The following is a 27,174-nucleotide window of genomic DNA, read 5'->3' as shown; positions in this document are numbered from 1 at the left end:
TCCATATGACGTCATGCTGCCCCATATAAGGCACACCGCCCATCTCCATATAAGGTCATGGTGCCCCGCCCTCCATTGTGACGTCATGCCCGCACACAGTATAAATTGCACGCGCACGCACCCATGGCCAGTAGCAGACGCTGTCTCCGCACCTGTGCGACTGGGACGGAAGGCAGTAGACGCTACAGGGTCAGGGGCTGCCGCCCCTCGCAGACCCAGCGAAGGTGACCGTCAGTGGCCAACGGCCACAGCAGTCACAGGCCAACAAACTTATTTCTTGTACCCGCGGCCATGGTGCGGGACGTTGCAGGCCGGGGACTGACGGGGCCCAGCCGCCCCGCGCCCCGACGGGGCCCAGCGCAGCTCCCTGGCAACCCTGCGCAGCAGGAGGAGCGCCGGCAGGAGCTGCAGGCACTGCGGGCCAAACTGGATGGCGAGCGGCTCCACAACCAGGAGCTGCGGCGCCACTTCGCCGCTGAGATCTCCAAGATGAAGGAGGCGGCAAAGAGGGAGCAGCAGCTGATGGTCCAGCAGCTGCAGTGTGAGTGGGAGAAGCAGCAGGCCCTCGACATACAGCGGCTGCAGGAGCTGCAGTGGCAGCAGCGCGCAGCGGAGACCCGGCAGCTGCTGCGGTGGAAGGAGGCCGAGCTGCTGGCGGCGCAGGAGATGCTGCAGCAGGAGCGCGACGCTGCCCTGCACCAAGCACGGGAGCTGCAGCGGCAGCTGGCCGACGAGCTGCGAAGGCCCTGCAGCAGCAACAGGGCGGCCCACGCCAAGCTCCAGGATGTCCTCAAGGAGCTGCGCTGGGAGACGCACGGGGACCAGCCCGCCCGCATCCGCTACCTCCAGCATGAGCTGGAGCTGGAGAAGAGGCTCTTCATCAAATACATCGTGGCGGGCTTCGAGGGAGAGCAAGAGGACAGCCAGGGGACGACGGGCCGAGAAGACAGAGAAGGGCCCTGGGGCAAGGCACAGCCAAAGAAGCCAACACAGGCTCCGTCCTCCCAGAACACACCTCAGCAGGGAGCCAAGGAAAGCTGCAGCACAGAGCAGGGCAGCAGCCGCCACCCTGTGAAGGACGCTCACGTCCAGGTGAGGAACCAGGCTGAGGAAGCTGGGCGTGTTGAGCCTGGGGAAGACAAGGCTCCGGGGAGACCTCAGGGCGGCCTGCCAGTCCCTAAAGGGGGCTACAGGAAAGCTGGGGAGAGACTCTTTGTCAGGGAGTGCAGTGGGGGGATCAGAGTAACGGCTCGAAGCAGAAAAGGGCAGGTTTGGGTCAGGTATAAGGAAGAAATCCTTCCCCGGGAGGGCGGCGAGGCCCCAACGCAGGCTGGGGGCGCCCCATCCCTGGGGGGGGCCCAAGGCCAGGCTGGACGGGGCTGGGGGCGGCCTGGGCTGGGGGCAGGGGTGGTGCCCATGGCAGGGGCTGGAACGAGGTGGGCTTTGAGCTCCCTTCCAAGCCAACCTTTTCTCTGATTTGGTGTTTGCAGGTGCCAGAGCCTTCCGACGAAGACCTAGTGCTGCCGGGCAGCACGTGCCCCGGGATGATGAAGCAGCACACCCGCCTCCAGCGTGCCCTGAGCGACCTGAAGAGGCTACGCCAGGCCCTGGAGGCAAAGAAATGCCTCTTGAGAGAGGGAAGCACCCAGGAAGCGTGCCAGGAGGTACAGAAGCTCCAGGAAGCCACAGAAAAACTGGTGGTACTTACCGAGCAGCTGGAGGAGAAATGCAGATCCCTGCAGGAGACCATCCACCAGGCCAGCAAGACTCCAGGGCCTCTGCCCAGCCAGAGCTCCGCCGAGGCGCCGCCACCTTGCGAGAGTGCCCCCAGCCCAAGGGAGGAGGTGCTGGTTGCCCAGCTCACGCAGCTGAGCAAGGAAAACAAGAGACTGGAAGAAGAAAATTCTCGCCTCCGAGGGCAGGTGGACTCAGCGATGGAAGTCCAAGCTGAAAGTGCTGACCTGAAGAGGCAGCTACAGCAAGTGGCAAAGGAGCAAAACTCCGCCCTGCGACAGGTCAGCAAGCTTCAGGCCCAGCTGCAAGAGGCAGAGCGCCAGCTGCAAGCGCTCAAGGAAATTGCAGACAGAGGGCCACAGCTGGAGAGAGAACACCTGGAGGCACAGCTAGCGCTCCAGAAGGAAGAGCAGGAGCTCGAGAGCTTGCAGAGGGCTCAGGCAGAAGGGAAGAGGCAGCACGAGGAAGCCTCGCAAATGTTACGAGCCCAGGTGGCTGACCTGGAAGATCGGTGCCACCACCAAACTGAACAACTCCAGCTGCTCGCTGAGGAACTGCAGCGGCTGAAAAGCGAGCAATCCAGCCCTGCCATTACCCATCTGCCACAGTTACCAACTACCACAGGTACCACCCACACAGTCACCTCCAAATCCGAGTCGGCAGAGGACAGCCCAGGGCCCTGCCTTCCTTCAGAGGAGGACGCTGCAGATGAGACCCAAGGAGCGGAAACGCAGCAAGAGTCCTTCATCCTGCAGGTTCCAGTGGGACAAGGACCATTAAGGATTCGGAAATTCCTGGCTCGGTACAGCTATGACCCTGCTGATAGTCCCAACGAGCATCCGAAGCTAGAGCTTCCCCTCACCGCAGGACAGTTTGTTTATGTCGTTGGGGAGATGGATGAGGATGGCTGGTATATAGGAGAGCGGACGGACGGCAGAAGAGGGTTCGTCCCCTCCAATCTGGTGGAAGAAGTTCTCGATGACCTCACCTTGACGCCAGTGCCTCCAGAGCTAAGGGATCTCCTTCTGGACACAGACGATGAGGAGAGTTCCACCGACAGCTGCAGCAGCAGTGGCGAAGCCGGGGATGATCCGGACAAAGAAATCTGTCCCGGTGCGCTGGCTGAAGAGGCCCTTGCAGAAGCCTTCCTGAAGGAGCTGCGTGATGGGCCAATCAGTCCCCGTGCGCTGGCTGAAGAGGCCCTTGCAAAAGCCCTCCTGGAGGAGCTGTGTGATGGGCCAATCTTTCCCGGTACGCTGGCTGCAGAGGCCTTTGCAGAAGCCTTCCTGAAGGAGCTGTGTGATGGGCCAATCTGTCCCCGTGCGCTGGCTGAAGAGCCCCTTGCAGAAGCCTTCCTGGAGGAGCTGTGTGATGGGCCAAAAGAGGAAGAAGAAACCTCCAGTGCAGGAAACAGTTATTCCCGCTACCCTTTCTGTCTGTCACCCATTTTGGAGGACGAGGAAGAAGATCGGGATGGGGGTGCCGAGGGTTTCAAAAATCAATAAACTGTGGATAATGATGAACCTGGCCTAGGTGATTCTTCTCCAGAATGTTTATAGAAATGGAAAAGCATTTCTTTGCCCTGCAGCTAACTGCACGCTGGAACAGGTTGGCCAGAGAGGCGGTTGAGTTCTTGGAGGCCTTCAAAAGCCACCTGGATGCGGTCCTGGGGACCTGCTCTGGGTGGCCCTGCCAGAGGTGGGGTTGGGACAGGCGGACTCAGAGCTCCCTTCCCTCAACCTCTGATTCTGGGGACGGAAAAGAGACCCCCAGCGAGGCCCTGCAGAGCCTCAGACCTCCTCGGGGCACTCTGGAGGGCCACAGGGCCTGCGGGGCCCCTTTCACGGGTTGTGGAAGCTCCCCATCACCAGCTCGTGTCACGGGGACTTGTCACAGCCCGGGGCAGTGGGCGCCCAAACCCTTCAGAGGCCGGAGCCACCACGCCGAGGGGGAGCTCCTCCTGTTACTGCCAGGCTCTCCCGGGCAGCGGGGCAGAGCTCTGTGCGCCTTATTATTATTATTTATTAGCTTTCTTGTGACAAAACGCATGGTTTTGGGGCTATTTCTGTCAGTACAGGCCAAGACCGCAGCCACCACTCCTCCCGTTACTGCCAGGCTCTCCCGGGCAGCGGGGCAGGGCTCTGTGCGCCTTTTTATTATTATTTATTAGCTTTATTGTGACAAAACGCGGTGTTTGGGGATATTGCTGTCAGCGTGGGCCAAGGCCGCAGCCCACCTTTGAAACTCTAACTCTAACCCTAACCCTAAAATGCCCCCACGGAGCTATCCCTAACCCTAACTGGAACCCTTACCCTAAGCCTAAGCCTAACCCTAACCCTAAAAGGCCCCCGTGTAGCTGAGGTAACCCTAACCCTAACCCTAATTAGGACCCCAGAAAACACGTACGCCGTCACTTTCTCCCATCAAAAAGTGCTCCCAACGGAAGCCTTTGGGTACACCTGGACTCCCTTGGGGACCCCTTACGCAACCCCACAAGCAACAGGACTCTGCGCCTTCTCTCTTTCCAAACAACCCGAAACGTAACCCTAACCGGAACACTGAGCCGAACCCTAAGTAGGACCCAAGACAACACGGACGGCGCCACTTTCTCCCATCCAAAAGTGCTCCCAACAGAAGCCTTTGGGTACACCCGAACTCCCTTGGGGAGCCTTTACACAACCCCACACACAACACGACCGTGCTTTTCATGGCCGTGCTATTCCAAAATGAAAACTGTTCTGAACTGATGGTTTGCTCCACAAACATGCTCTTAGGGCTGGTTGGTTTGTTTGGTTTTTGTTTCGTTTTTTTTTTTTTTTGAAAACATCCAGAGGCAACAACGTGAGGCTGCAAGAGGAGACGTTCAGGCTGAATATCAGGAAATGTGTCCTTACTTAGAAATGTGGTCTGGCTCTGGAACTAGCTCCCGCTGAAAGGTTGCATGGCACAAAGGCTGCCAGAGTTCAAGAAGCGTTTGGACAATGATCTCAGACACATGGCAGAGCTTAGTGATATGGTTTAGTGGAGGACTGTTAGTGTTAGGTCCGAGGTTGGACTCGGTGATCTTGGAGGTCTCTGCCAACTTAGATGATTCTGTGATTCTGTGAGTAATGGGTGGTTCTGTGTGGAGCCAGGAGTTGGACCTGATGATCGTTGTGGGTCCCTTCCACCTTGCTATGACTCTATGATTACAGGACAAAAGAAGGCGATTTAGCCGAACGCCTAATGGGAACGCCATTCATCCTCACAGCATATGAGGCCTTACATCCTGACACCACGCGACACCACACCTCCCAACACCATGAAATGCCAAACACCCCAAGGCAATGGGCGACCAAACATCCCACCAACATGGGGGGCCAACCACCCCAACACCACGGAAGGCCATACCACCCAGCCCCATATAAGGCCATACCACCCAGCCCCATATAAGGCCATACCGCCCCATATAAGGAACTGCCCAACTCCATATAAGGTCATGCTGCCCCTTATAAGCCATACCGCCCAACTCCACATAAGGTCATGCTGCCCCTTATAAGGCATACCGCCCAACTCCATATAAGGCCATACCGCCCAACTCCATATGACGTCATGCTGCCCCATATAAGGCACACCGCCCATCTCCATATAAGGTCATGGTGCCCCGCCCTCCATTGTGACGTCATGCCCGCACACAGTATAAATTGCACGCGCACGCACCCATGGCCAGTAGCAGACGCTGTCTCCGCACCTGTGCGACTGGGACGGAAGGCAGTAGACGCTACAGGGTCAGGGGCTGCCGCCCCTCGCAGACCCAGCGAAGGTGACCGTCAGTGGCCAACGGCCACAGCAGTCACAGGCCAACAAACTTATTTCTTGTACCCGCGGCCATGGTGCGGGACGTTGCAGGCCGGGGACTGACGGGGCCCAGCCGCCCCGCGCCCCGACGGGGCCCAGCGCAGCTCCCTGGCAACCCTGCGCAGCAGGAGGAGCGCCGGCAGGAGCTGCAGGCACTGCGGGCCAAACTGGATGGCGAGCGGCTCCACAACCAGGAGCTGCGGCGCCACTTCGCCGCTGAGATCTCCAAGATGAAGGAGGCGGCAAAGAGGGAGCAGCAGCTGATGGTCCAGCAGCTGCAGTGTGAGTGGGAGAAGCAGCAGGCCCTCGACATACAGCGGCTGCAGGAGCTGCAGTGGCAGCAGCGCGCAGCGGAGACCCGGCAGCTGCTGCGGTGGAAGGAGGCCGAGCTGCTGGCGGCGCAGGAGATGCTGCAGCAGGAGCGCGACGCTGCCCTGCACCAAGCACGGGAGCTGCAGCGGCAGCTGGCCGACGAGCTGCGAAGGCCCTGCAGCAGCAACAGGGCGGCCCACGCCAAGCTCCAGGATGTCCTCAAGGAGCTGCGCTGGGAGACGCACGGGGACCAGCCCGCCCGCATCCGCTACCTCCAGCATGAGCTGGAGCTGGAGAAGAGGCTCTTCATCAAATACATCGTGGCGGGCTTCGAGGGAGAGCAAGAGGACAGCCAGGGGACGACGGGCCGAGAAGACAGAGAAGGGCCCTGGGGCAAGGCACAGCCAAAGAAGCCAACACAGGCTCCGTCCTCCCAGAACACACCTCAGCAGGGAGCCAAGGAAAGCTGCAGCACAGAGCAGGGCAGCAGCCGCCACCCTGTGAAGGACGCTCACGTCCAGGTGAGGAACCAGGCTGAGGAAGCTGGGCGTGTTGAGCCTGGGGAAGACAAGGCTCCGGGGAGACCTCAGGGCGGCCTGCCAGTCCCTAAAGGGGGCTACAGGAAAGCTGGGGAGAGACTCTTTGTCAGGGAGTGCAGTGGGGGGATCAGAGTAACGGCTCGAAGCAGAAAAGGGCAGGTTTGGGTCAGGTATAAGGAAGAAATCCTTCCCCGGGAGGGCGGCGAGGCCCCAACGCAGGCTGGGGGCGCCCCATCCCTGGGGGGGGCCCAAGGCCAGGCTGGACGGGGCTGGGGGCGGCCTGGGCTGGGGGCAGGGGTGGTGCCCATGGCAGGGGCTGGAACGAGGTGGGCTTTGAGCTCCCTTCCAAGCCAACCTTTTCTCTGATTTGGTGTTTGCAGGTGCCAGAGCCTTCCGACGAAGACCTAGTGCTGCCGGGCAGCACGTGCCCCGGGATGATGAAGCAGCACACCCGCCTCCAGCGTGCCCTGAGCGACCTGAAGAGGCTACGCCAGGCCCTGGAGGCAAAGAAATGCCTCTTGAGAGAGGGAAGCACCCAGGAAGCGTGCCAGGAGGTACAGAAGCTCCAGGAAGCCACAGAAAAACTGGTGGTACTTACCGAGCAGCTGGAGGAGAAATGCAGATCCCTGCAGGAGACCATCCACCAGGCCAGCAAGACTCCAGGGCCTCTGCCCAGCCAGAGCTCCGCCGAGGCGCCGCCACCTTGCGAGAGTGCCCCCAGCCCAAGGGAGGAGGTGCTGGTTGCCCAGCTCACGCAGCTGAGCAAGGAAAACAAGAGACTGGAAGAAGAAAATTCTCGCCTCCGAGGGCAGGTGGACTCAGCGATGGAAGTCCAAGCTGAAAGTGCTGACCTGAAGAGGCAGCTACAGCAAGTGGCAAAGGAGCAAAACTCCGCCCTGCGACAGGTCAGCAAGCTTCAGGCCCAGCTGCAAGAGGCAGAGCGCCAGCTGCAAGCGCTCAAGGAAATTGCAGACAGAGGGCCACAGCTGGAGAGAGAACACCTGGAGGCACAGCTAGCGCTCCAGAAGGAAGAGCAGGAGCTCGAGAGCTTGCAGAGGGCTCAGGCAGAAGGGAAGAGGCAGCACGAGGAAGCCTCGCAAATGTTACGAGCCCAGGTGGCTGACCTGGAAGATCGGTGCCACCACCAAACTGAACAACTCCAGCTGCTCGCTGAGGAACTGCAGCGGCTGAAAAGCGAGCAATCCAGCCCTGCCATTACCCATCTGCCACAGTTACCAACTACCACAGGTACCACCCACACAGTCACCTCCAAATCCGAGTCGGCAGAGGACAGCCCAGGGCCCTGCCTTCCTTCAGAGGAGGACGCTGCAGATGAGACCCAAGGAGCGGAAACGCAGCAAGAGTCCTTCATCCTGCAGGTTCCAGTGGGACAAGGACCATTAAGGATTCGGAAATTCCTGGCTCGGTACAGCTATGACCCTGCTGATAGTCCCAACGAGCATCCGAAGCTAGAGCTTCCCCTCACCGCAGGACAGTTTGTTTATGTCGTTGGGGAGATGGATGAGGATGGCTGGTATATAGGAGAGCGGACGGACGGCAGAAGAGGGTTCGTCCCCTCCAATCTGGTGGAAGAAGTTCTCGATGACCTCACCTTGACGCCAGTGCCTCCAGAGCTAAGGGATCTCCTTCTGGACACAGACGATGAGGAGAGTTCCACCGACAGCTGCAGCAGCAGTGGCGAAGCCGGGGATGATCCGGACAAAGAAATCTGTCCCGGTGCGCTGGCTGAAGAGGCCCTTGCAGAAGCCTTCCTGAAGGAGCTGCGTGATGGGCCAATCAGTCCCCGTGCGCTGGCTGAAGAGGCCCTTGCAAAAGCCCTCCTGGAGGAGCTGTGTGATGGGCCAATCTTTCCCGGTACGCTGGCTGCAGAGGCCTTTGCAGAAGCCTTCCTGAAGGAGCTGTGTGATGGGCCAATCTGTCCCCGTGCGCTGGCTGAAGAGCCCCTTGCAGAAGCCTTCCTGGAGGAGCTGTGTGATGGGCCAAAAGAGGAAGAAGAAACCTCCAGTGCAGGAAACAGTTATTCCCGCTACCCTTTCTGTCTGTCACCCATTTTGGAGGACGAGGAAGAAGATCGGGATGGGGGTGCCGAGGGTTTCAAAAATCAATAAACTGTGGATAATGATGAACCTGGCCTAGGTGATTCTTCTCCAGAATGTTTATAGAAATGGAAAAGCATTTCTTTGCCCTGCAGCTAACTGCACGCTGGAACAGGTTGGCCAGAGAGGCGGTTGAGTTCTTGGAGGCCTTCAAAAGCCACCTGGATGCGGTCCTGGGGACCTGCTCTGGGTGGCCCTGCCAGAGGTGGGGTTGGGACAGGCGGACTCAGAGCTCCCTTCCCTCAACCTCTGATTCTGGGGACGGAAAAGAGACCCCCAGCGAGGCCCTGCAGAGCCTCAGACCTCCTCGGGGCACTCTGGAGGGCCACAGGGCCTGCGGGGCCCCTTTCACGGGTTGTGGAAGCTCCCCATCACCAGCTCGTGTCACGGGGACTTGTCACAGCCCGGGGCAGTGGGCGCCCAAACCCTTCAGAGGCCGGAGCCACCACGCCGAGGGGGAGCTCCTCCTGTTACTGCCAGGCTCTCCCGGGCAGCGGGGCAGAGCTCTGTGCGCCTTATTATTATTATTTATTAGCTTTCTTGTGACAAAACGCATGGTTTTGGGGCTATTTCTGTCAGTACAGGCCAAGACCGCAGCCACCACTCCTCCCGTTACTGCCAGGCTCTCCCGGGCAGCGGGGCAGGGCTCTGTGCGCCTTTTTATTATTATTTATTAGCTTTATTGTGACAAAACGCGGTGTTTGGGGATATTGCTGTCAGCGTGGGCCAAGGCCGCAGCCCACCTTTGAAACTCTAACTCTAACCCTAACCCTAAAATGCCCCCACGGAGCTATCCCTAACCCTAACTGGAACCCTTACCCTAAGCCTAAGCCTAACCCTAACCCTAAAAGGCCCCCGTGTAGCTGAGGTAACCCTAACCCTAACCCTAATTAGGACCCCAGAAAACACGTACGCCGTCACTTTCTCCCATCAAAAAGTGCTCCCAACGGAAGCCTTTGGGTACACCTGGACTCCCTTGGGGACCCCTTACGCAACCCCACAAGCAACAGGACTCTGCGCCTTCTCTCTTTCCAAACAACCCGAAACGTAACCCTAACCGGAACACTGAGCCGAACCCTAAGTAGGACCCAAGACAACACGGACGGCGCCACTTTCTCCCATCCAAAAGTGCTCCCAACAGAAGCCTTTGGGTACACCCGAACTCCCTTGGGGAGCCTTTACACAACCCCACACACAACACGACCGTGCTTTTCATGGCCGTGCTATTCCAAAATGAAAACTGTTCTGAACTGATGGTTTGCTCCACAAACATGCTCTTAGGGCTGGTTGGTTTGTTTGGTTTTTGTTTCGTTTTTTTTTTTTTTTGAAAACATCCAGAGGCAACAACGTGAGGCTGCAAGAGGAGACGTTCAGGCTGAATATCAGGAAATGTGTCCTTACTTAGAAATGTGGTCTGGCTCTGGAACTAGCTCCCGCTGAAAGGTTGCATGGCACAAAGGCTGCCAGAGTTCAAGAAGCGTTTGGACAATGATCTCAGACACATGGCAGAGCTTAGTGATATGGTTTAGTGGAGGACTGTTAGTGTTAGGTCCGAGGTTGGACTCGGTGATCTTGGAGGTCTCTGCCAACTTAGATGATTCTGTGATTCTGTGAGTAATGGGTGGTTCTGTGTGGAGCCAGGAGTTGGACCTGATGATCGTTGTGGGTCCCTTCCACCTTGCTATGACTCTATGATTACAGGACAAAAGAAGGCGATTTAGCCGAACGCCTAATGGGAACGCCATTCATCCTCACAGCATATGAGGCCTTACATCCTGACACCACGCGACACCACACCTCCCAACACCATGAAATGCCAAACACCCCAAGGCAATGGGCGACCAAACATCCCACCAACATGGGGGGCCAACCACCCCAACACCACGGAAGGCCATACCACCCAGCCCCATATAAGGCCATACCACCCAGCCCCATATAAGGCCATACCGCCCCATATAAGGAACTGCCCAACTCCATATAAGGTCATGCTGCCCCTTATAAGCCATACCGCCCAACTCCACATAAGGTCATGCTGCCCCTTATAAGGCATACCGCCCAACTCCATATAAGGCCATACCGCCCAACTCCATATGACGTCATGCTGCCCCATATAAGGCACACCGCCCATCTCCATATAAGGTCATGGTGCCCCGCCCTCCATTGTGACGTCATGCCCGCACACAGTATAAATTGCACGCGCACGCACCCATGGCCAGTAGCAGACGCTGTCTCCGCACCTGTGCGACTGGGACGGAAGGCAGTAGACGCTACAGGGTCAGGGGCTGCCGCCCCTCGCAGACCCAGCGAAGGTGACCGTCAGTGGCCAACGGCCACAGCAGTCACAGGCCAACAAACTTATTTCTTGTACCCGCGGCCATGGTGCGGGACGTTGCAGGCCGGGGACTGACGGGGCCCAGCCGCCCCGCGCCCCGACGGGGCCCAGCGCAGCTCCCTGGCAACCCTGCGCAGCAGGAGGAGCGCCGGCAGGAGCTGCAGGCACTGCGGGCCAAACTGGATGGCGAGCGGCTCCACAACCAGGAGCTGCGGCGCCACTTCGCCGCTGAGATCTCCAAGATGAAGGAGGCGGCAAAGAGGGAGCAGCAGCTGATGGTCCAGCAGCTGCAGTGTGAGTGGGAGAAGCAGCAGGCCCTCGACATACAGCGGCTGCAGGAGCTGCAGTGGCAGCAGCGCGCAGCGGAGACCCGGCAGCTGCTGCGGTGGAAGGAGGCCGAGCTGCTGGCGGCGCAGGAGATGCTGCAGCAGGAGCGCGACGCTGCCCTGCACCAAGCACGGGAGCTGCAGCGGCAGCTGGCCGACGAGCTGCGAAGGCCCTGCAGCAGCAACAGGGCGGCCCACGCCAAGCTCCAGGATGTCCTCAAGGAGCTGCGCTGGGAGACGCACGGGGACCAGCCCGCCCGCATCCGCTACCTCCAGCATGAGCTGGAGCTGGAGAAGAGGCTCTTCATCAAATACATCGTGGCGGGCTTCGAGGGAGAGCAAGAGGACAGCCAGGGGACGACGGGCCGAGAAGACAGAGAAGGGCCCTGGGGCAAGGCACAGCCAAAGAAGCCAACACAGGCTCCGTCCTCCCAGAACACACCTCAGCAGGGAGCCAAGGAAAGCTGCAGCACAGAGCAGGGCAGCAGCCGCCACCCTGTGAAGGACGCTCACGTCCAGGTGAGGAACCAGGCTGAGGAAGCTGGGCGTGTTGAGCCTGGGGAAGACAAGGCTCCGGGGAGACCTCAGGGCGGCCTGCCAGTCCCTAAAGGGGGCTACAGGAAAGCTGGGGAGAGACTCTTTGTCAGGGAGTGCAGTGGGGGGATCAGAGTAACGGCTCGAAGCAGAAAAGGGCAGGTTTGGGTCAGGTATAAGGAAGAAATCCTTCCCCGGGAGGGCGGCGAGGCCCCAACGCAGGCTGGGGGCGCCCCATCCCTGGGGGGGGCCCAAGGCCAGGCTGGACGGGGCTGGGGGCGGCCTGGGCTGGGGGCAGGGGTGGTGCCCATGGCAGGGGCTGGAACGAGGTGGGCTTTGAGCTCCCTTCCAAGCCAACCTTTTCTCTGATTTGGTGTTTGCAGGTGCCAGAGCCTTCCGACGAAGACCTAGTGCTGCCGGGCAGCACGTGCCCCGGGATGATGAAGCAGCACACCCGCCTCCAGCGTGCCCTGAGCGACCTGAAGAGGCTACGCCAGGCCCTGGAGGCAAAGAAATGCCTCTTGAGAGAGGGAAGCACCCAGGAAGCGTGCCAGGAGGTACAGAAGCTCCAGGAAGCCACAGAAAAACTGGTGGTACTTACCGAGCAGCTGGAGGAGAAATGCAGATCCCTGCAGGAGACCATCCACCAGGCCAGCAAGACTCCAGGGCCTCTGCCCAGCCAGAGCTCCGCCGAGGCGCCGCCACCTTGCGAGAGTGCCCCCAGCCCAAGGGAGGAGGTGCTGGTTGCCCAGCTCACGCAGCTGAGCAAGGAAAACAAGAGACTGGAAGAAGAAAATTCTCGCCTCCGAGGGCAGGTGGACTCAGCGATGGAAGTCCAAGCTGAAAGTGCTGACCTGAAGAGGCAGCTACAGCAAGTGGCAAAGGAGCAAAACTCCGCCCTGCGACAGGTCAGCAAGCTTCAGGCCCAGCTGCAAGAGGCAGAGCGCCAGCTGCAAGCGCTCAAGGAAATTGCAGACAGAGGGCCACAGCTGGAGAGAGAACACCTGGAGGCACAGCTAGCGCTCCAGAAGGAAGAGCAGGAGCTCGAGAGCTTGCAGAGGGCTCAGGCAGAAGGGAAGAGGCAGCACGAGGAAGCCTCGCAAATGTTACGAGCCCAGGTGGCTGACCTGGAAGATCGGTGCCACCACCAAACTGAACAACTCCAGCTGCTCGCTGAGGAACTGCAGCGGCTGAAAAGCGAGCAATCCAGCCCTGCCATTACCCATCTGCCACAGTTACCAACTACCACAGGTACCACCCACACAGTCACCTCCAAATCCGAGTCGGCAGAGGACAGCCCAGGGCCCTGCCTTCCTTCAGAGGAGGACGCTGCAGATGAGACCCAAGGAGCGGAAACGCAGCAAGAGTCCTTCATCCTGCAGGTTCCAGTGGGACAAGGACCATTAAGGATTCGGAAATTCCTGGCTCGGTACAGCTATGACCCTGCTGATAGTCCCAACGAGCATCCGAAGCTAGAGCTTCCCCTCACCGCAGGACAGTTTGTTTATGTCGTTGGGGAGATGGATGAGGATGGCTGGTATATAGGAGAGCGGACGGACGGCAGAAGAGGGTTCGTCCCCTCCAATCTGGTGGAAGAAGTTCTCGATGACCTCACCTTGACGCCAGTGCCTCCAGAGCTAAGGGATCTCCTTCTGGACACAGACGATGAGGAGAGTTCCACCGACAGCTGCAGCAGCAGTGGCGAAGCCGGGGATGATCCGGACAAAGAAATCTGTCCCGGTGCGCTGGCTGAAGAGGCCCTTGCAGAAGCCTTCCTGAAGGAGCTGCGTGATGGGCCAATCAGTCCCCGTGCGCTGGCTGAAGAGGCCCTTGCAAAAGCCCTCCTGGAGGAGCTGTGTGATGGGCCAATCTTTCCCGGTACGCTGGCTGCAGAGGCCTTTGCAGAAGCCTTCCTGAAGGAGCTGTGTGATGGGCCAATCTGTCCCCGTGCGCTGGCTGAAGAGCCCCTTGCAGAAGCCTTCCTGGAGGAGCTGTGTGATGGGCCAAAAGAGGAAGAAGAAACCTTCAGTGCAGGAAACAGTTATTCCCGCTACCCTTTCTGTCTGTCACCCATTTTGGAGGACGAGGAAGAAGATCGGGATGGGGGTGCCGAGGGTTTCAAAAATCAATAAACTGTGGATAATGATGAACCTGGCCTAGGTGATTCTTCTCCAGAATGTTTATAGAAATGGAAAAGCATTTCTTTGCCCTGCAGCTAACTGCACGCTGGAACAGGTTGGCCAGAGAGGCGGTTGAGTTCTTGGAGGCCTTCAAAAGCCACCTGGATGCGGTCCTGGGGACCTGCTCTGGGTGGCCCTGCCAGAGGTGGGGTTGGGACAGGCGGACTCAGAGCTCCCTTCCCTCAACCTCTGATTCTGGGGACGGAAAAGAGACCCCCAGCGAGGCCCTGCAGAGCCTCAGACCTCCTCGGGGCACTCTGGAGGGCCACAGGGCCTGCGGGGCCCCTTTCACGGGTTGTGGAAGCTCCCCATCACCAGCTCGTGTCACGGGGACTTGTCACAGCCCGGGGCAGTGGGCGCCCAAACCCTTCAGAGGCCGGAGCCACCACGCCGAGGGGGAGCTCCTCCTGTTACTGCCAGGCTCTCCCGGGCAGCGGGGCAGAGCTCTGTGCGCCTTATTATTATTATTTATTAGCTTTCTTGTGACAAAACGCATGGTTTTGGGGCTATTTCTGTCAGTACAGGCCAAGACCGCAGCCACCACTCCTCCCGTTACTGCCAGGCTCTCCCGGGCAGCGGGGCAGGGCTCTGTGCGCCTTTTTATTATTATTTATTAGCTTTATTGTGACAAAACGCGGTGTTTGGGGATATTGCTGTCAGCGTGGGCCAAGGCCGCAGCCCACCTTTGAAACTCTAACTCTAACCCTAACCCTAAAATGCCCCCACGGAGCTATCCCTAACCCTAACTGGAACCCTTACCCTAAGCCTAAGCCTAACCCTAACCCTAAAAGGCCCCCGTGTAGCTGAGGTAACCCTAACCCTAACCCTAATTAGGACCCCAGAAAACACGTACGCCGTCACTTTCTCCCATCAAAAAGTGCTCCCAACGGAAGCCTTTGGGTACACCTGGACTCCCTTGGGGACCCCTTACGCAACCCCACAAGCAACAGGACTCTGCGCCTTCTCTCTTTCCAAACAACCCGAAACGTAACCCTAACCGGAACACTGAGCCGAACCCTAAGTAGGACCCAAGACAACACGGACGGCGCCACTTTCTCCCATCCAAAAGTGCTCCCAACAGAAGCCTTTGGGTACACCCGAACTCCCTTGGGGAGCCTTTACACAACCCCACACACAACACGACCGTGCTTTTCATGGCCGTGCTATTCCAAAATGAAAACTGTTCTGAACTGATGGTTTGCTCCACAAACATGCTCTTAGGGCTGGTTGGTTTGTTTGGTTTTTGTTTCGTTTTTTTTTTTTTTTGAAAACATCCAGAGGCAACAACGTGAGGCTGCAAGAGGAGACGTTCAGGCTGAATATCAGGAAATGTGTCCTTACTTAGAAATGTGGTCTGGCTCTGGAACTAGCTCCCGCTGAAAGGTTGCATGGCACAAAGGCTGCCAGAGTTCAAGAAGCGTTTGGACAATGATCTCAGACACATGGCAGAGCTTAGTGATATGGTTTAGTGGAGGACTGTTAGTGTTAGGTCCGAGGTTGGACTCGGTGATCTTGGAGGTCTCTGCCAACTTAGATGATTCTGTGATTCTGTGAGTAATGGGTGGTTCTGTGTGGAGCCAGGAGTTGGACCTGATGATCGTTGTGGGTCCCTTCCACCTTGCTATGACTCTATGATTACAGGACAAAAGAAGGCGATTTAGCCGAACGCCTAATGGGAACGCCATTCATCCTCACAGCATATGAGGCCTTACATCCTGACACCACGCGACACCACACCTCCCAACACCATGAAATGCCAAACACCCCAAGGCAATGGGCGACCAAACATCCCACCAACATGGGGGGCCAACCACCCCAACACCACGGAAGGCCATACCACCCAGCCCCATATAAGGCCATACCACCCAGCCCCATATAAGGCCATACCGCCCAACTCCATATAAGGAACTGCCCAACTCCATATAAGGTCATGCTGCCCCTTATAAGCCATACCGCCCAACTCCACATAAGGTCATGCTGCCCCTTATAAGGCATACCGCCCAACTCCATATAAGGCCATACCGCCCAACTCCATATGACGTCATGCTGCCCCATATAAGGCACACCGCCCATCTCCATATAAGGTCATGGTGCCCCGCCCTCCATTGTGACGTCATGCCCGCACACAGTATAAATTGCACGCGCACGCACCCATGGCCAGTAGCAGACGCTGTCTCCGCACCTGTGCGACTGGGACGGAAGGCAGTAGACGCTACAGGGTCAGGGGCTGCCGCCCCTCGCAGACCCAGCGAAGGTGACCGTCAGTGGCCAACGGCCACAGCAGTCACAGGCCAACAAACTTATTTCTTGTACCCGCGGCCATGGTGCGGGACGTTGCAGGCCGGGGACTGACGGGGCCCAGCCGCCCCGCGCCCCGACGGGGCCCAGCGCAGCTCCCTGGCAACCCTGCGCAGCAGGAGGAGCGCCGGCAGGAGCTGCAGGCACTGCGGGCCAAACTGGATGGCGAGCGGCTCCACAACCAGGAGCTGCGGCGCCACTTCGCCGCTGAGATCTCCAAGATGAAGGAGGCGGCAAAGAGGGAGCAGCAGCTGATGGTCCAGCAGCTGCAGTGTGAGTGGGAGAAGCAGCAGGCCCTCGACATACAGCGGCTGCAGGAGCTGCAGTGGCAGCAGCGCGCAGCGGAGACCCGGCAGCTGCTGCGGTGGAAGGAGGCCGAGCTGCTGGCGGCGCAGGAGATGCTGCAGCAGGAGCGCGACGCTGCCCTGCACCAAGCACGGGAGCTGCAGCGGCAGCTGGCCGACGAGCTGCGAAGGCCCTGCAGCAGCAACAGGGCGGCCCACGCCAAGCTCCAGGATGTCCTCAAGGAGCTGCGCTGGGAGACGCACGGGGACCAGCCCGCCCGCATCCGCTACCTCCAGCATGAGCTGGAGCTGGAGAAGAGGCTCTTCATCAAATACATCGTGGCGGGCTTCGAGGGAGAGCAAGAGGACAGCCAGGGGACGACGGGCCGAGAAGACAGAGAAGGGCCCTGGGGCAAGGCACAGCCAAAGAAGCCAACACAGGCTCCGTCCTCCCAGAACACACCTCAGCAGGGAGCCAAGGAAAGCTGCAGCACAGAGCAGGGCAGCAGCCGCCACCCTGTGAAGGACGCTCACGTCCAGGTGAGGAAACAGGCTGAGGAAGCTGGGCGTGTTGAGCCTGGGGAAGACAAGGCTCCGGGGAGACCTCAGGGCGGCCTGCCAGTCCCTAAAGGGGGCTACAGGAAAGCTGGGGAGAGACTCTTTGTCAGGGAGTGCAGTGGGGGGATCAGAGTAACGGCTTGAAGCAGAAAAGGGCAGGTTTGGGTCAGGTATAAGGAAGAAATCCTTCCCCGGGAGGGCGGCGAGGCCCCAACGCAGGCTGGGGGCGCCCCATCCCTGGGGGGGGCCCAAGGCCAGGCTGGACGGGGCTGGGGGCGGCCTGGGCTGGGGGCAGGGGTGGTGCCCATGGCAGGGGCTGGAACGAGGTGGGCTTTGAGCTCCCTTCCAAGCCAACCTTTTCTCTGATTTGGTGTTTGCAGGTGCCAGAGCCTTCCGACGAAGACCTGGTGCTGCCGGGCAGCACGTGCCCCGGGATGATGAAGCAGCACACCCGCCTCCAGCGTGCCCTGAGCGACCTGAAGAGGCTACGCCAGGCCCTGGAGGCAAAGAAATGCCTCTTGAGAGAGGGAAGCACCCAGGAAGCGTGCCAGGAGGTACAGAAGCTCCAGGAAGCCACAGAAAAACTGGTGGTACTTACCGAGCAGCTGGAGGAGAAATGCAGATCCCTGCAGGAGACCATCCACCAGGCCAGCAAGACTCCAGGGCCTCTGCCCAGCCAGAGCTCCGCCGAGGCGCCGCCACCTTGCGAGAGTGCCCCCAGCCCAAGGGAGGAGGTGCTGGTTGCCCAGCTCACGCAGCTGAGCAAGGAAAACAAGAGACTGGAAGAAGAAAATTCTCGCCTCCGAGGGCAGGTGGACTCAGCGATGGAAGTCCAAGCTGAAAGTGCTGACCTGAAGAGGCAGCTACAGCAAGTGGCAAAGGAGCAAAACTCCGCCCTGCGACAGGTCAGCAAGCTTCAGGCCCAGCTGCAAGAGGCAGAGCGCCAGCTGCAAGCGCTCAAGGAAATTGCAGACAGAGGGCCACAGCTGGAGAGAGAACACCTGGAGGCACAGCTAGCGCTCCAGAAGGAAGAGCAGGAGCTCGAGAGCTTGCAGAGGGCTCAGGCAGAAGGGAAGAGGCAGCACGAGGAAGCCTCGCAAATGTTACGAGCCCAGGTGGCTGACCTGGAAGATCGGTGCCACCACCAAACTGAACAACTCCAGCTGCTCGCTGAGGAACTGCAGCGGCTGAAAAGCGAGCAATCCAGCCCTGCCATTACCCATCTGCCACAGTTACCAACTACCACAGGTACCACCCACACAGTCACCTCCAAATCCGAGTCGGCAGAGGACAGCCCAGGGCCCTGCCTTCCTTCAGAGGAGGACGCTGCAGATGAGACCCAAGGAGCGGAAACGCAGCAAGAGTCCTTCATCCTGCAGGTTCCAGTGGGACAAGGACCATTAAGGATTCGGAAATTCCTGGCTCGGTACAGCTATGACCCTGCTGATAGTCCCAACGAGCATCCGAAGCTAGAGCTTCCCCTCACCGCAGGACAGTTTGTTTATGTCGTTGGGGAGATGGATGAGGATGGCTGGTATATAGGAGAGCGGACGGACGGCAGAAGAGGGTTCGTCCCCTCCAATCTGGTGGAAGAAGTTCTCGATGACCTCACCTTGACGCCAGTGCCTCCAGAGCTAAGGGATCTCCTTCTGGACACAGACGATGAGGAGAGTTCCACCGACAGCTGCAGCAGCAGTGGCGAAGCCGGGGATGATCCGGACAAAGAAATCTGTCCCGGTGCGCTGGCTGAAGAGCCCCTTGCAGAAGCCTTCCTGGAGGAGCTGTGTGATGGGCCAAAAGAGGAAGAAGAAACCTCCAGTGCAGGAAACAGTTATTCCCGCTACCCTTTCTGTCTGTCACCCATTTTGGAGGACGAGGAAAAAGATCGGGATGGGGGTGCCGAGGGTTTCAAAAATCAATAAACTGTGGATAATGATGAACCTGGCCTAGGTGATTCTTCTCCAGAATGTTTATAGAAATGGAAAAGCATTTCTTTGCCCTGCAGCTAACTGCACGCTGGAACAGGTTGGCCAGAGAGGCGGTCGAGTTCTTGGAGGCCTTCAAAAGCCACCTGGATGCGGTCCTGGGGACCTGCTCTGGGTGGCCCTGCCAGAGGTGGGGTTGGGACAGGCGGACTCAGAGCTCCCTTCCCTCAACCTCTGATTCTGGGGACGGAAAAGAGACCCCCAGCGAGGCCCTGCAGAGCCTCAGACCTCCTCGGGGCACTCTGGAGGGCCACAGGGCCTGCGGGGCCCCTTTCACGGGTTGTGGAAGCTCCCCATCACCAGCTCGTGTCACGGGGACTTGTCACAGCCCGGGGCAGTGGGCGCCCAAACCCTTCAGAGGCCGGAGCCACCACGCCGAGGGGGAGCTCCTCCTGTTACTGCCAGGCTCTCCCGGGCAGCGGGGCAGAGCTCTGTGCGCCTTATTATTATTATTTATTAGCTTTCTTGTGACAAAACGCATGGTTTTGGGGCTATTTCTGTCAGTACAGGCCAAGACCGCAGCCACCACTCCTCCCGTTACTGCCAGGCTCTCCCGGGCAGCGGGGCAGGGCTCTGTGCGCCTTTTTATTATTATTTATTAGCTTTATTGTGACAAAACGCGGTGTTTGGGGATATTGCTGTCAGCGTGGGCCAAGGCCGCAGCCCACCTTTGAAACTCTAACTCTAACCCTAACCCTAAAATGCCCCCACGGAGCTATCCCTAACCCTAACTGGAACCCTTACCCTAAGCCTAAGCCTAACCCTAACCCTAAAAGGCCCCCGTGTAGCTGAGGTAACCCTAACCCTAACCCTAATTAGGACCCCAGAAAACACGTACGCCGTCACTTTCTCCCATCAAAAAGTGCTCCCAACGGAAGCCTTTGGGTACACCTGGACTCCCTTGGGGACCCCTTACGCAACCCCACAAGCAACAGGACTCTGCGCCTTCTCTCTTTCCAAACAACCCGAAACGTAACCCTAACCGGAACACTGAGCCGAACCCTAAGTAGGACCCAAGACAACACGGACGGCGCCACTTTCTCCCATCCAAAAGTGCTCCCAACAGAAGCCTTTGGGTACACCCGAACTCCCTTGGGGAGCCTTTACACAACCCCACACACAACACGACCGTGCTTTTCATGGCCGTGCTATTCCAAAATGAAAACTGTTCTGAACTGATGGTTTGCTCCACAAACATGCTCTTAGGGCTGGTTGGTTTGTTTGGTTTTTGTTTCGTTTTTTTTTTTTTTTGAAAACATCCAGAGGCAACAACGTGAGGCTGCAAGAGGAGACGTTCAGGCTGAATATCAGGAAATGTGTCCTTACTTAGAAATGTGGTCTGGCTCTGGAACTAGCTCCCGCTGAAAGGTTGCATGGCACAAAGGCTGCCAGAGTTCAAGAAGCGTTTGGACAATGATCTCAGACACATGGCAGAGCTTAGTGATATGGTTTAGTGGAGGACTGTTAGTGTTAGGTCCGAGGTTGGACTCGGTGATCTTGGAGGTCTCTGCCAACTTAGATGATTCTGTGATTCTGTGAGTAATGGGTGGTTCTGTGTGGAGCCAGGAGTTGGACCTGATGATCGTTGTGGGTCCCTTCCACCTTGCTATGACTCTATGATTACAGGACAAAAGAAGGCGATTTAGCCGAACGCCTAATGGGAACGCCATTCATCCTCACAGCATATGAGGCCTTACATCCTGACACCACGCGACACCACACCTCCCAACACCATGAAATGCCAAACACCCCAAGGCAATGGGCGACCAAACATCCCACCAACATGGGGGGCCAACCACCCCAACACCACGGAAGGCCATACCACCCAGCCCCATATAAGGCCATACCACCCAGCCCCATATAAGGCCATACCGCCCAACTCCATATAAGGAACTGCCCAACTCCATATAAGGTCATGCTGCCCCTTATAAGCCATACCGCCCAACTCCACATAAGGTCATGCTGCCCCTTATAAGGCATACCGCCCAACTCCATATAAGGCCATACCGCCCAACTCCATATGACGTCATGCTGCCCCATATAAGGCACACCGCCCATCTCCATATAAGGTCATGGTGCCCCGCCCTCCATTGTGACGTCATGCCCGCACACAGTATAAATTGCACGCGCACGCACCCATGGCCAGTAGCAGACGCTGTCTCCGCACCTGTGCGACTGGGACGGAAGGCAGTAGACGCTACAGGGTCAGGGGCTGCCGCCCCTCGCAGACCCAGCGAAGGTGACCGTCAGTGGCCAACGGCCACAGCAGTCACAGGCCAACAAACTTATTTCTTGTACCCGCGGCCATGGTGCGGGACGTTGCAGGCCGGGGACTGACGGGGCCCAGCCGCCCCGCGCCCCGACGGGGCCCAGCGCAGCTCCCTGGCAACCCTGCGCAGCAGGAGGAGCGCCGGCAGGAGCTGCAGGCACTGCGGGCCAAACTGGATGGCGAGCGGCTCCACAACCAGGAGCTGCGGCGCCACTTCGCCGCTGAGATCTCCAAGATGAAGGAGGCGGCAAAGAGGGAGCAGCAGCTGATGGTCCAGCAGCTGCAGTGTGAGTGGGAGAAGCAGCAGGCCCTCGACATACAGCGGCTGCAGGAGCTGCAGTGGCAGCAGCGCGCAGCGGAGACCCGGCAGCTGCTGCGGTGGAAGGAGGCCGAGCTGCTGGCGGCGCAGGAGATGCTGCAGCAGGAGCGCGACGCTGCCCTGCACCAAGCACGGGAGCTGCAGCGGCAGCTGGCCGACGAGCTGCGAAGGCCCTGCAGCAGCAACAGGGCGGCCCACGCCAAGCTCCAGGATGTCCTCAAGGAGCTGCGCTGGGAGACGCACGGGGACCAGCCCGCCCGCATCCGCTACCTCCAGCATGAGCTGGAGCTGGAGAAGAGGCTCTTCATCAAATACATCGTGGCGGGCTTCGAGGGAGAGCAAGAGGACAGCCAGGGGACGACGGGCCGAGAAGACAGAGAAGGGCCCTGGGGCAAGGCACAGCCAAAGAAGCCAACACAGGCTCCGTCCTCCCAGAACACACCTCAGCAGGGAGCCAAGGAAAGCTGCAGCACAGAGCAGGGCAGCAGCCGCCACCCTGTGAAGGACGCTCACGTCCAGGTGAGGAACCAGGCTGAGGAAGCTGGGCGTGTTGAGCCTGGGGAAGACAAGGCTCCGGGGAGACCTCAGGGCGGCCTGCCAGTCCCTAAAGGGGGCTACAGGAAAGCTGGGGAGAGACTCTTTGTCAGGGAGTGCAGTGGGGGGATCAGAGTAACGGCTTGAAGCAGAAAAGGGCAGGTTTGGGTCAGGTATAAGGAAGAAATCCTTCCCCGGGAGGGCGGCGAGGCCCCAACGCAGGCTGGGGGTGCCCCATCCCTGGGGGGGGCCCAAGGCCAGGCTGGACGGGGCTGGGGGCGGCCTGGGCTGGGGGCAGGGGTGGTGCCCATGGCAGGGGCTGGAACGAGGTGGGCTTTGAGCTCCCTTCCAAGCCAACCTTTTCTCTGATTTGGTGTTTGCAGGTGCCAGAGCCTTCCGACGAAGACCTGGTGCTGCCGGGCAGCACGTGCCCCGGGATGATGAAGCAGCACACCCGCCTCCAGCGTGCCCTGAGCGACCTGAAGAGGCTACGCCAGGCCCTGGAGGCAAAGAAATGCCTCTTGAGAGAGGGAAGCACCCAGGAAGCGTGCCAGGAGGTACAGAAGCTCCAGGAAGCCACAGAAAAACTGGTGGTACTTACCGAGCAGCTGGAGGAGAAATGCAGATCCCTGCAGGAGACCATCCACCAGGCCAGCAAGACTCCAGGGCCTCTGCCCAGCCAGAGCTCCGCCGAGGCGCCGCCACCTTGCGAGAGTGCCCCCAGCCCAAGGGAGGAGGTGCTGGTTGCCCAGCTCACGCAGCTGAGCAAGGAAAACAAGAGACTGGAAGAAGAAAATTCTCGCCTCCGAGGGCAGGTGGACTCAGCGATGGAAGTCCAAGCTGAAAGTGCTGACCTGAAGAGGCAGCTACAGCAAGTGGCAAAGGAGCAAAACTCCGCCCTGCGACAGGTCAGCAAGCTTCAGGCCCAGCTGCAAGAGGCAGAGCGCCAGCTGCAAGCGCTCAAGGAAATTGCAGACAGAGGGCCACAGCTGGAGAGAGAACACCTGGAGGCACAGCTAGCGCTCCAGAAGGAAGAGCAGGAGCTCGAGAGCTTGCAGAGGGCTCAGGCAGAAGGGAAGAGGCAGCACGAGGAAGCCTCGCAAATGTTACGAGCCCAGGTGGCTGACCTGGAAGATCGGTGCCACCACCAAACTGAACAACTCCAGCTGCTCGCTGAGGAACTGCAGCGGCTGAAAAGCGAGCAATCCAGCCCTGCCATTACCCATCTGCCACAGTTACCAACTACCACAGGTACCACCCACACAGTCACCTCCAAATCCGAGTCGGCAGAGGACAGCCCAGGGCCCTGCCTTCCTTCAGAGGAGGACGCTGCAGATGAGACCCAAGGAGCGGAAACGCAGCAAGAGTCCTTCATCCTGCAGGTTCCAGTGGGACAAGGACCATTAAGGATTCGGAAATTCCTGGCTCGGTACAGCTATGACCCTGCTGATAGTCCCAACGAGCATCCGAAGCTAGAGCTTCCCCTCACCGCAGGACAGTTTGTTTATGTCGTTGGGGAGATGGATGAGGATGGCTGGTATATAGGAGAGCGGACGGACGGCAGAAGAGGGTTCGTCCCCTCCAATCTGGTGGAAGAAGTTCTCGATGACCTCACCTTGACGCCAGTGCCTCCAGAGCTAAGGGATCTCCTTCTGGACACAGACGATGAGGAGAGTTCCACCGACAGCTGCAGCAGCAGTGGCGAAGCCGGGGATGATCCGGACAAAGAAATCTGTCCCGGTGCGCTGGCTGAAGAGCCCCTTGCAGAAGCCTTCCTGGAGGAGCTGTGTGATGGGCCAAAAGAGGAAGAAGAAACCTCCAGTGCAGGAAACAGTTATTCCCGCTACCCTTTCTGTCTGTCACCCATTTTGGAGGACGAGGAAAAAGATCGGGATGGGGGTGCCGAGGGTTTCAAAAATCAATAAACTGTGGATAATGATGAACCTGGCCTAGGTGATTCTTCTCCAGAATGTTTATAGAAATGGAAAAGCATTTCTTTGCCCTGCAGCTAACTGCACGCTGGAACAGGTTGGCCAGAGAGGCGGTCGAGTTCTTGGAGGCCTTCAAAAGCCACCTGGATGCGGTCCTGGGGACCTGCTCTGGGTGGCCCTGCCAGAGGTGGGGTTGGGACAGGCGGACTCAGAGCTCCCTTCCCTCAACCTCTGATTCTGGGGACGGAAAAGAGACCCCCAGCGAGGCCCTGCAGAGCCTCAGACCTCCTCGGGGCACTCTGGAGGGCCACAGGGCCTGCGGGGCCCCTTTCACGGGTTGTGGAAGCTCCCCATCACCAGCTCGTGTCACGGGGACTTGTCACAGCCCGGGGCAGTGGGCGCCCAAACCCTTCAGAGGCCGGAGCCACCACGCCGAGGGGGAGCTCCTCCTGTTACTGCCAGGCTCTCCCGGGCAGCGGGGCAGAGCTCTGTGCGCCTTATTATTATTATTTATTAGCTTTATTGTGACAAAACGCATGGTTTTGGGGCTATTTCTGTCAGTACAGGCCAAGACCGCAGCCACCACTCCTCCCGTTACTGCCAGGCTCTCCCGGGCAGCGGGGCAGGGCTCTGTGCGCCTTTTTATTATTATTTATTAGCTTTATTGTGACAAAACGCGGTGTTTGGGGATATTGCTGTCAGCGTGGGCCAAGGCCGCAGCCCACCTTTGAAACTCTAACTCTAACCCTAACCCTAAAATGCCCCCACGGAGCTATCCCTAACCCTAACTGGAACCCTTACCCTAAGCCTAAGCCTAACCCTAACCCTAAAAGGCCCCCGTGTAGCTGAGGTAACCCTAACCCTAACCCTAATTAGGACCCCAGAAAACACGTACGCCGTCACTTTCTCCCATCAAAAAGTGCTCCCAACGGAAGCCTTTGGGTACACCTGGACTCCCTTGGGGACCCCTTACGCAACCCCACAAGCAACAGGACTCTGCGCCTTCTCTCTTTCCAAACAACCCGAAACGTAACCCTAACCGGAACACTGAGCCGAACCCTAAGTAGGACCCAAGACAACACGGACGGCGCCACTTTCTCCCATCCAAAAGTGCTCCCAACAGAAGCCTTTGGGTACACCCGAACTCCCTTGGGGAGCCTTTACACAACCCCACACACAACACGACCGTGCTTTTCATGGCCGTGCTATTCCAAAATGAAAACTGTTCTGAACTGATGGTTTGCTCCACAAACATGCTCTTAGGGCTGGTTGGTTTGTTTGGTTTTTGTTTCGTTTTTTTTTTTTTTTTGAAAACATCCAGAGGCAACAACGTGAGGCTGCAAGAGGAGACGTTCAGGCTGAATATCAGGAAATGTGTCCTTACTTAGAAATGTGGTCTGGCTCTGGAACTAGCTCCCGCTGAAAGGTTGCATGGCACAAAGGCTGCCAGAGTTCAAGAAGCGTTTGGACAATGATCTCAGACACATGGCAGAGCTTAGTGATATGGTTTAGTGGAGGACTGTTAGTGTTAGGTCCGAGGTTGGACTCGGTGATCTTGGAGGTCTCTGCCAACTTAGATGATTCTGTGATTCTGTGAGTAATGGGTGGTTCTGTGTGGAGCCAGGAGTTGGACCTGATGATCGTTGTGGGTCCCTTCCACCTTGCTATGACTCTATGATTACAGGACAAAAGAAGGCGATTTAGCCGAACGCCTAATGGGAACGCCATTCATCCTCACAGCATATGAGGCCTTACATCCTGACACCACGCGACACCACACCTCCCAACACCATGAAATGCCAAACACCCCAAGGCAATGGGCGACCAAACATCCCACCAACATGGGGGGCCAACCACCCCAACACCACGGAAGGCCATACCACCCAGCCCCATATAAGGCCATACCACCCAGCCCCATATAAGGCCATACCGCCCAACTCCATATAAGGAACTGCCCAACTCCATATAAGGTCATGCTGCCCCTTATAAGCCATACCGCCCAACTCCACATAAGGTCATGCTGCCCCTTATAAGGCATACCGCCCAACTCCATATAAGGCCATACCGCCCAACTCCATATGACGTCATGCTGCCCCATATAAGGCACACCGCCCATCTCCATATAAGGTCATGGTGCCCCGCCCTCCATTGTGACGTCATGCCCGCACACAGTATAAATTGCACGCGCACGCACCCATGGCCAGTAGCAGACGCTGTCTCCGCACCTGTGCGACTGGGACGGAAGGCAGTAGACGCTACAGGGTCAGGGGCTGCCGCCCCTCGCAGACCCAGCGAAGGTGACCGTCAGTGGCCAACGGCCACAGCAGTCACAGGCCAACAAACTTATTTCTTGTACCCGCGGCCATGGTGCGGGACGTTGCAGGCCGGGGACTGACGGGGCCCAGCCGCCCCGCGCCCCGACGGGGCCCAGCGCAGCTCCCTGGCAACCCTGCGCAGCAGGAGGAGCGCCGGCAGGAGCTGCAGGCACTGCGGGCCAAACTGGATGGCGAGCGGCTCCACAACCAGGAGCTGCGGCGCCACTTCGCCGCTGAGATCTCCAAGATGAAGGAGGCGGCAAAGAGGGAGCAGCAGCTGATGGTCCAGCAGCTGCAGTGTGAGTGGGAGAAGCAGCAGGCCCTCGACATACAGCGGCTGCAGGAGCTGCAGTGGCAGCAGCGCGCAGCGGAGACCCGGCAGCTGCTGCGGTGGAAGGAGGCCGAGCTGCTGGCGGCGCAGGAGATGCTGCAGCAGGAGCGCGACGCTGCCCTGCACCAAGCACGGGAGCTGCAGCGGCAGCTGGCCGACGAGCTGCGAAGGCCCTGCAGCAGCAACAGGGCGGCCCACGCCAAGCTCCAGGATGTCCTCAAGGAGCTGCGCTGGGAGACGCACGGGGACCAGCCCGCCCGCATCCGCTACCTCCAGCATGAGCTGGAGCTGGAGAAGAGGCTCTTCATCAAATACATCGTGGCGGGCTTCGAGGGAGAGCAAGAGGACAGCCAGGGGACGACGGGCCGAGAAGACAGAGAAGGGCCCTGGGGCAAGGCACAGCCAAAGAAGCCAACACAGGCTCCGTCCTCCCAGAACA

This window comes from Anser cygnoides, chromosome 1 (assembly GCF_040182565.1).
Source record: "Anser cygnoides isolate HZ-2024a breed goose chromosome 1, Taihu_goose_T2T_genome, whole genome shotgun sequence".
Lineage (NCBI taxonomy): Eukaryota > Metazoa > Chordata > Aves > Anseriformes > Anatidae > Anser > Anser cygnoides.
Note: the sequence above shows the minus strand (reverse complement) of the source record.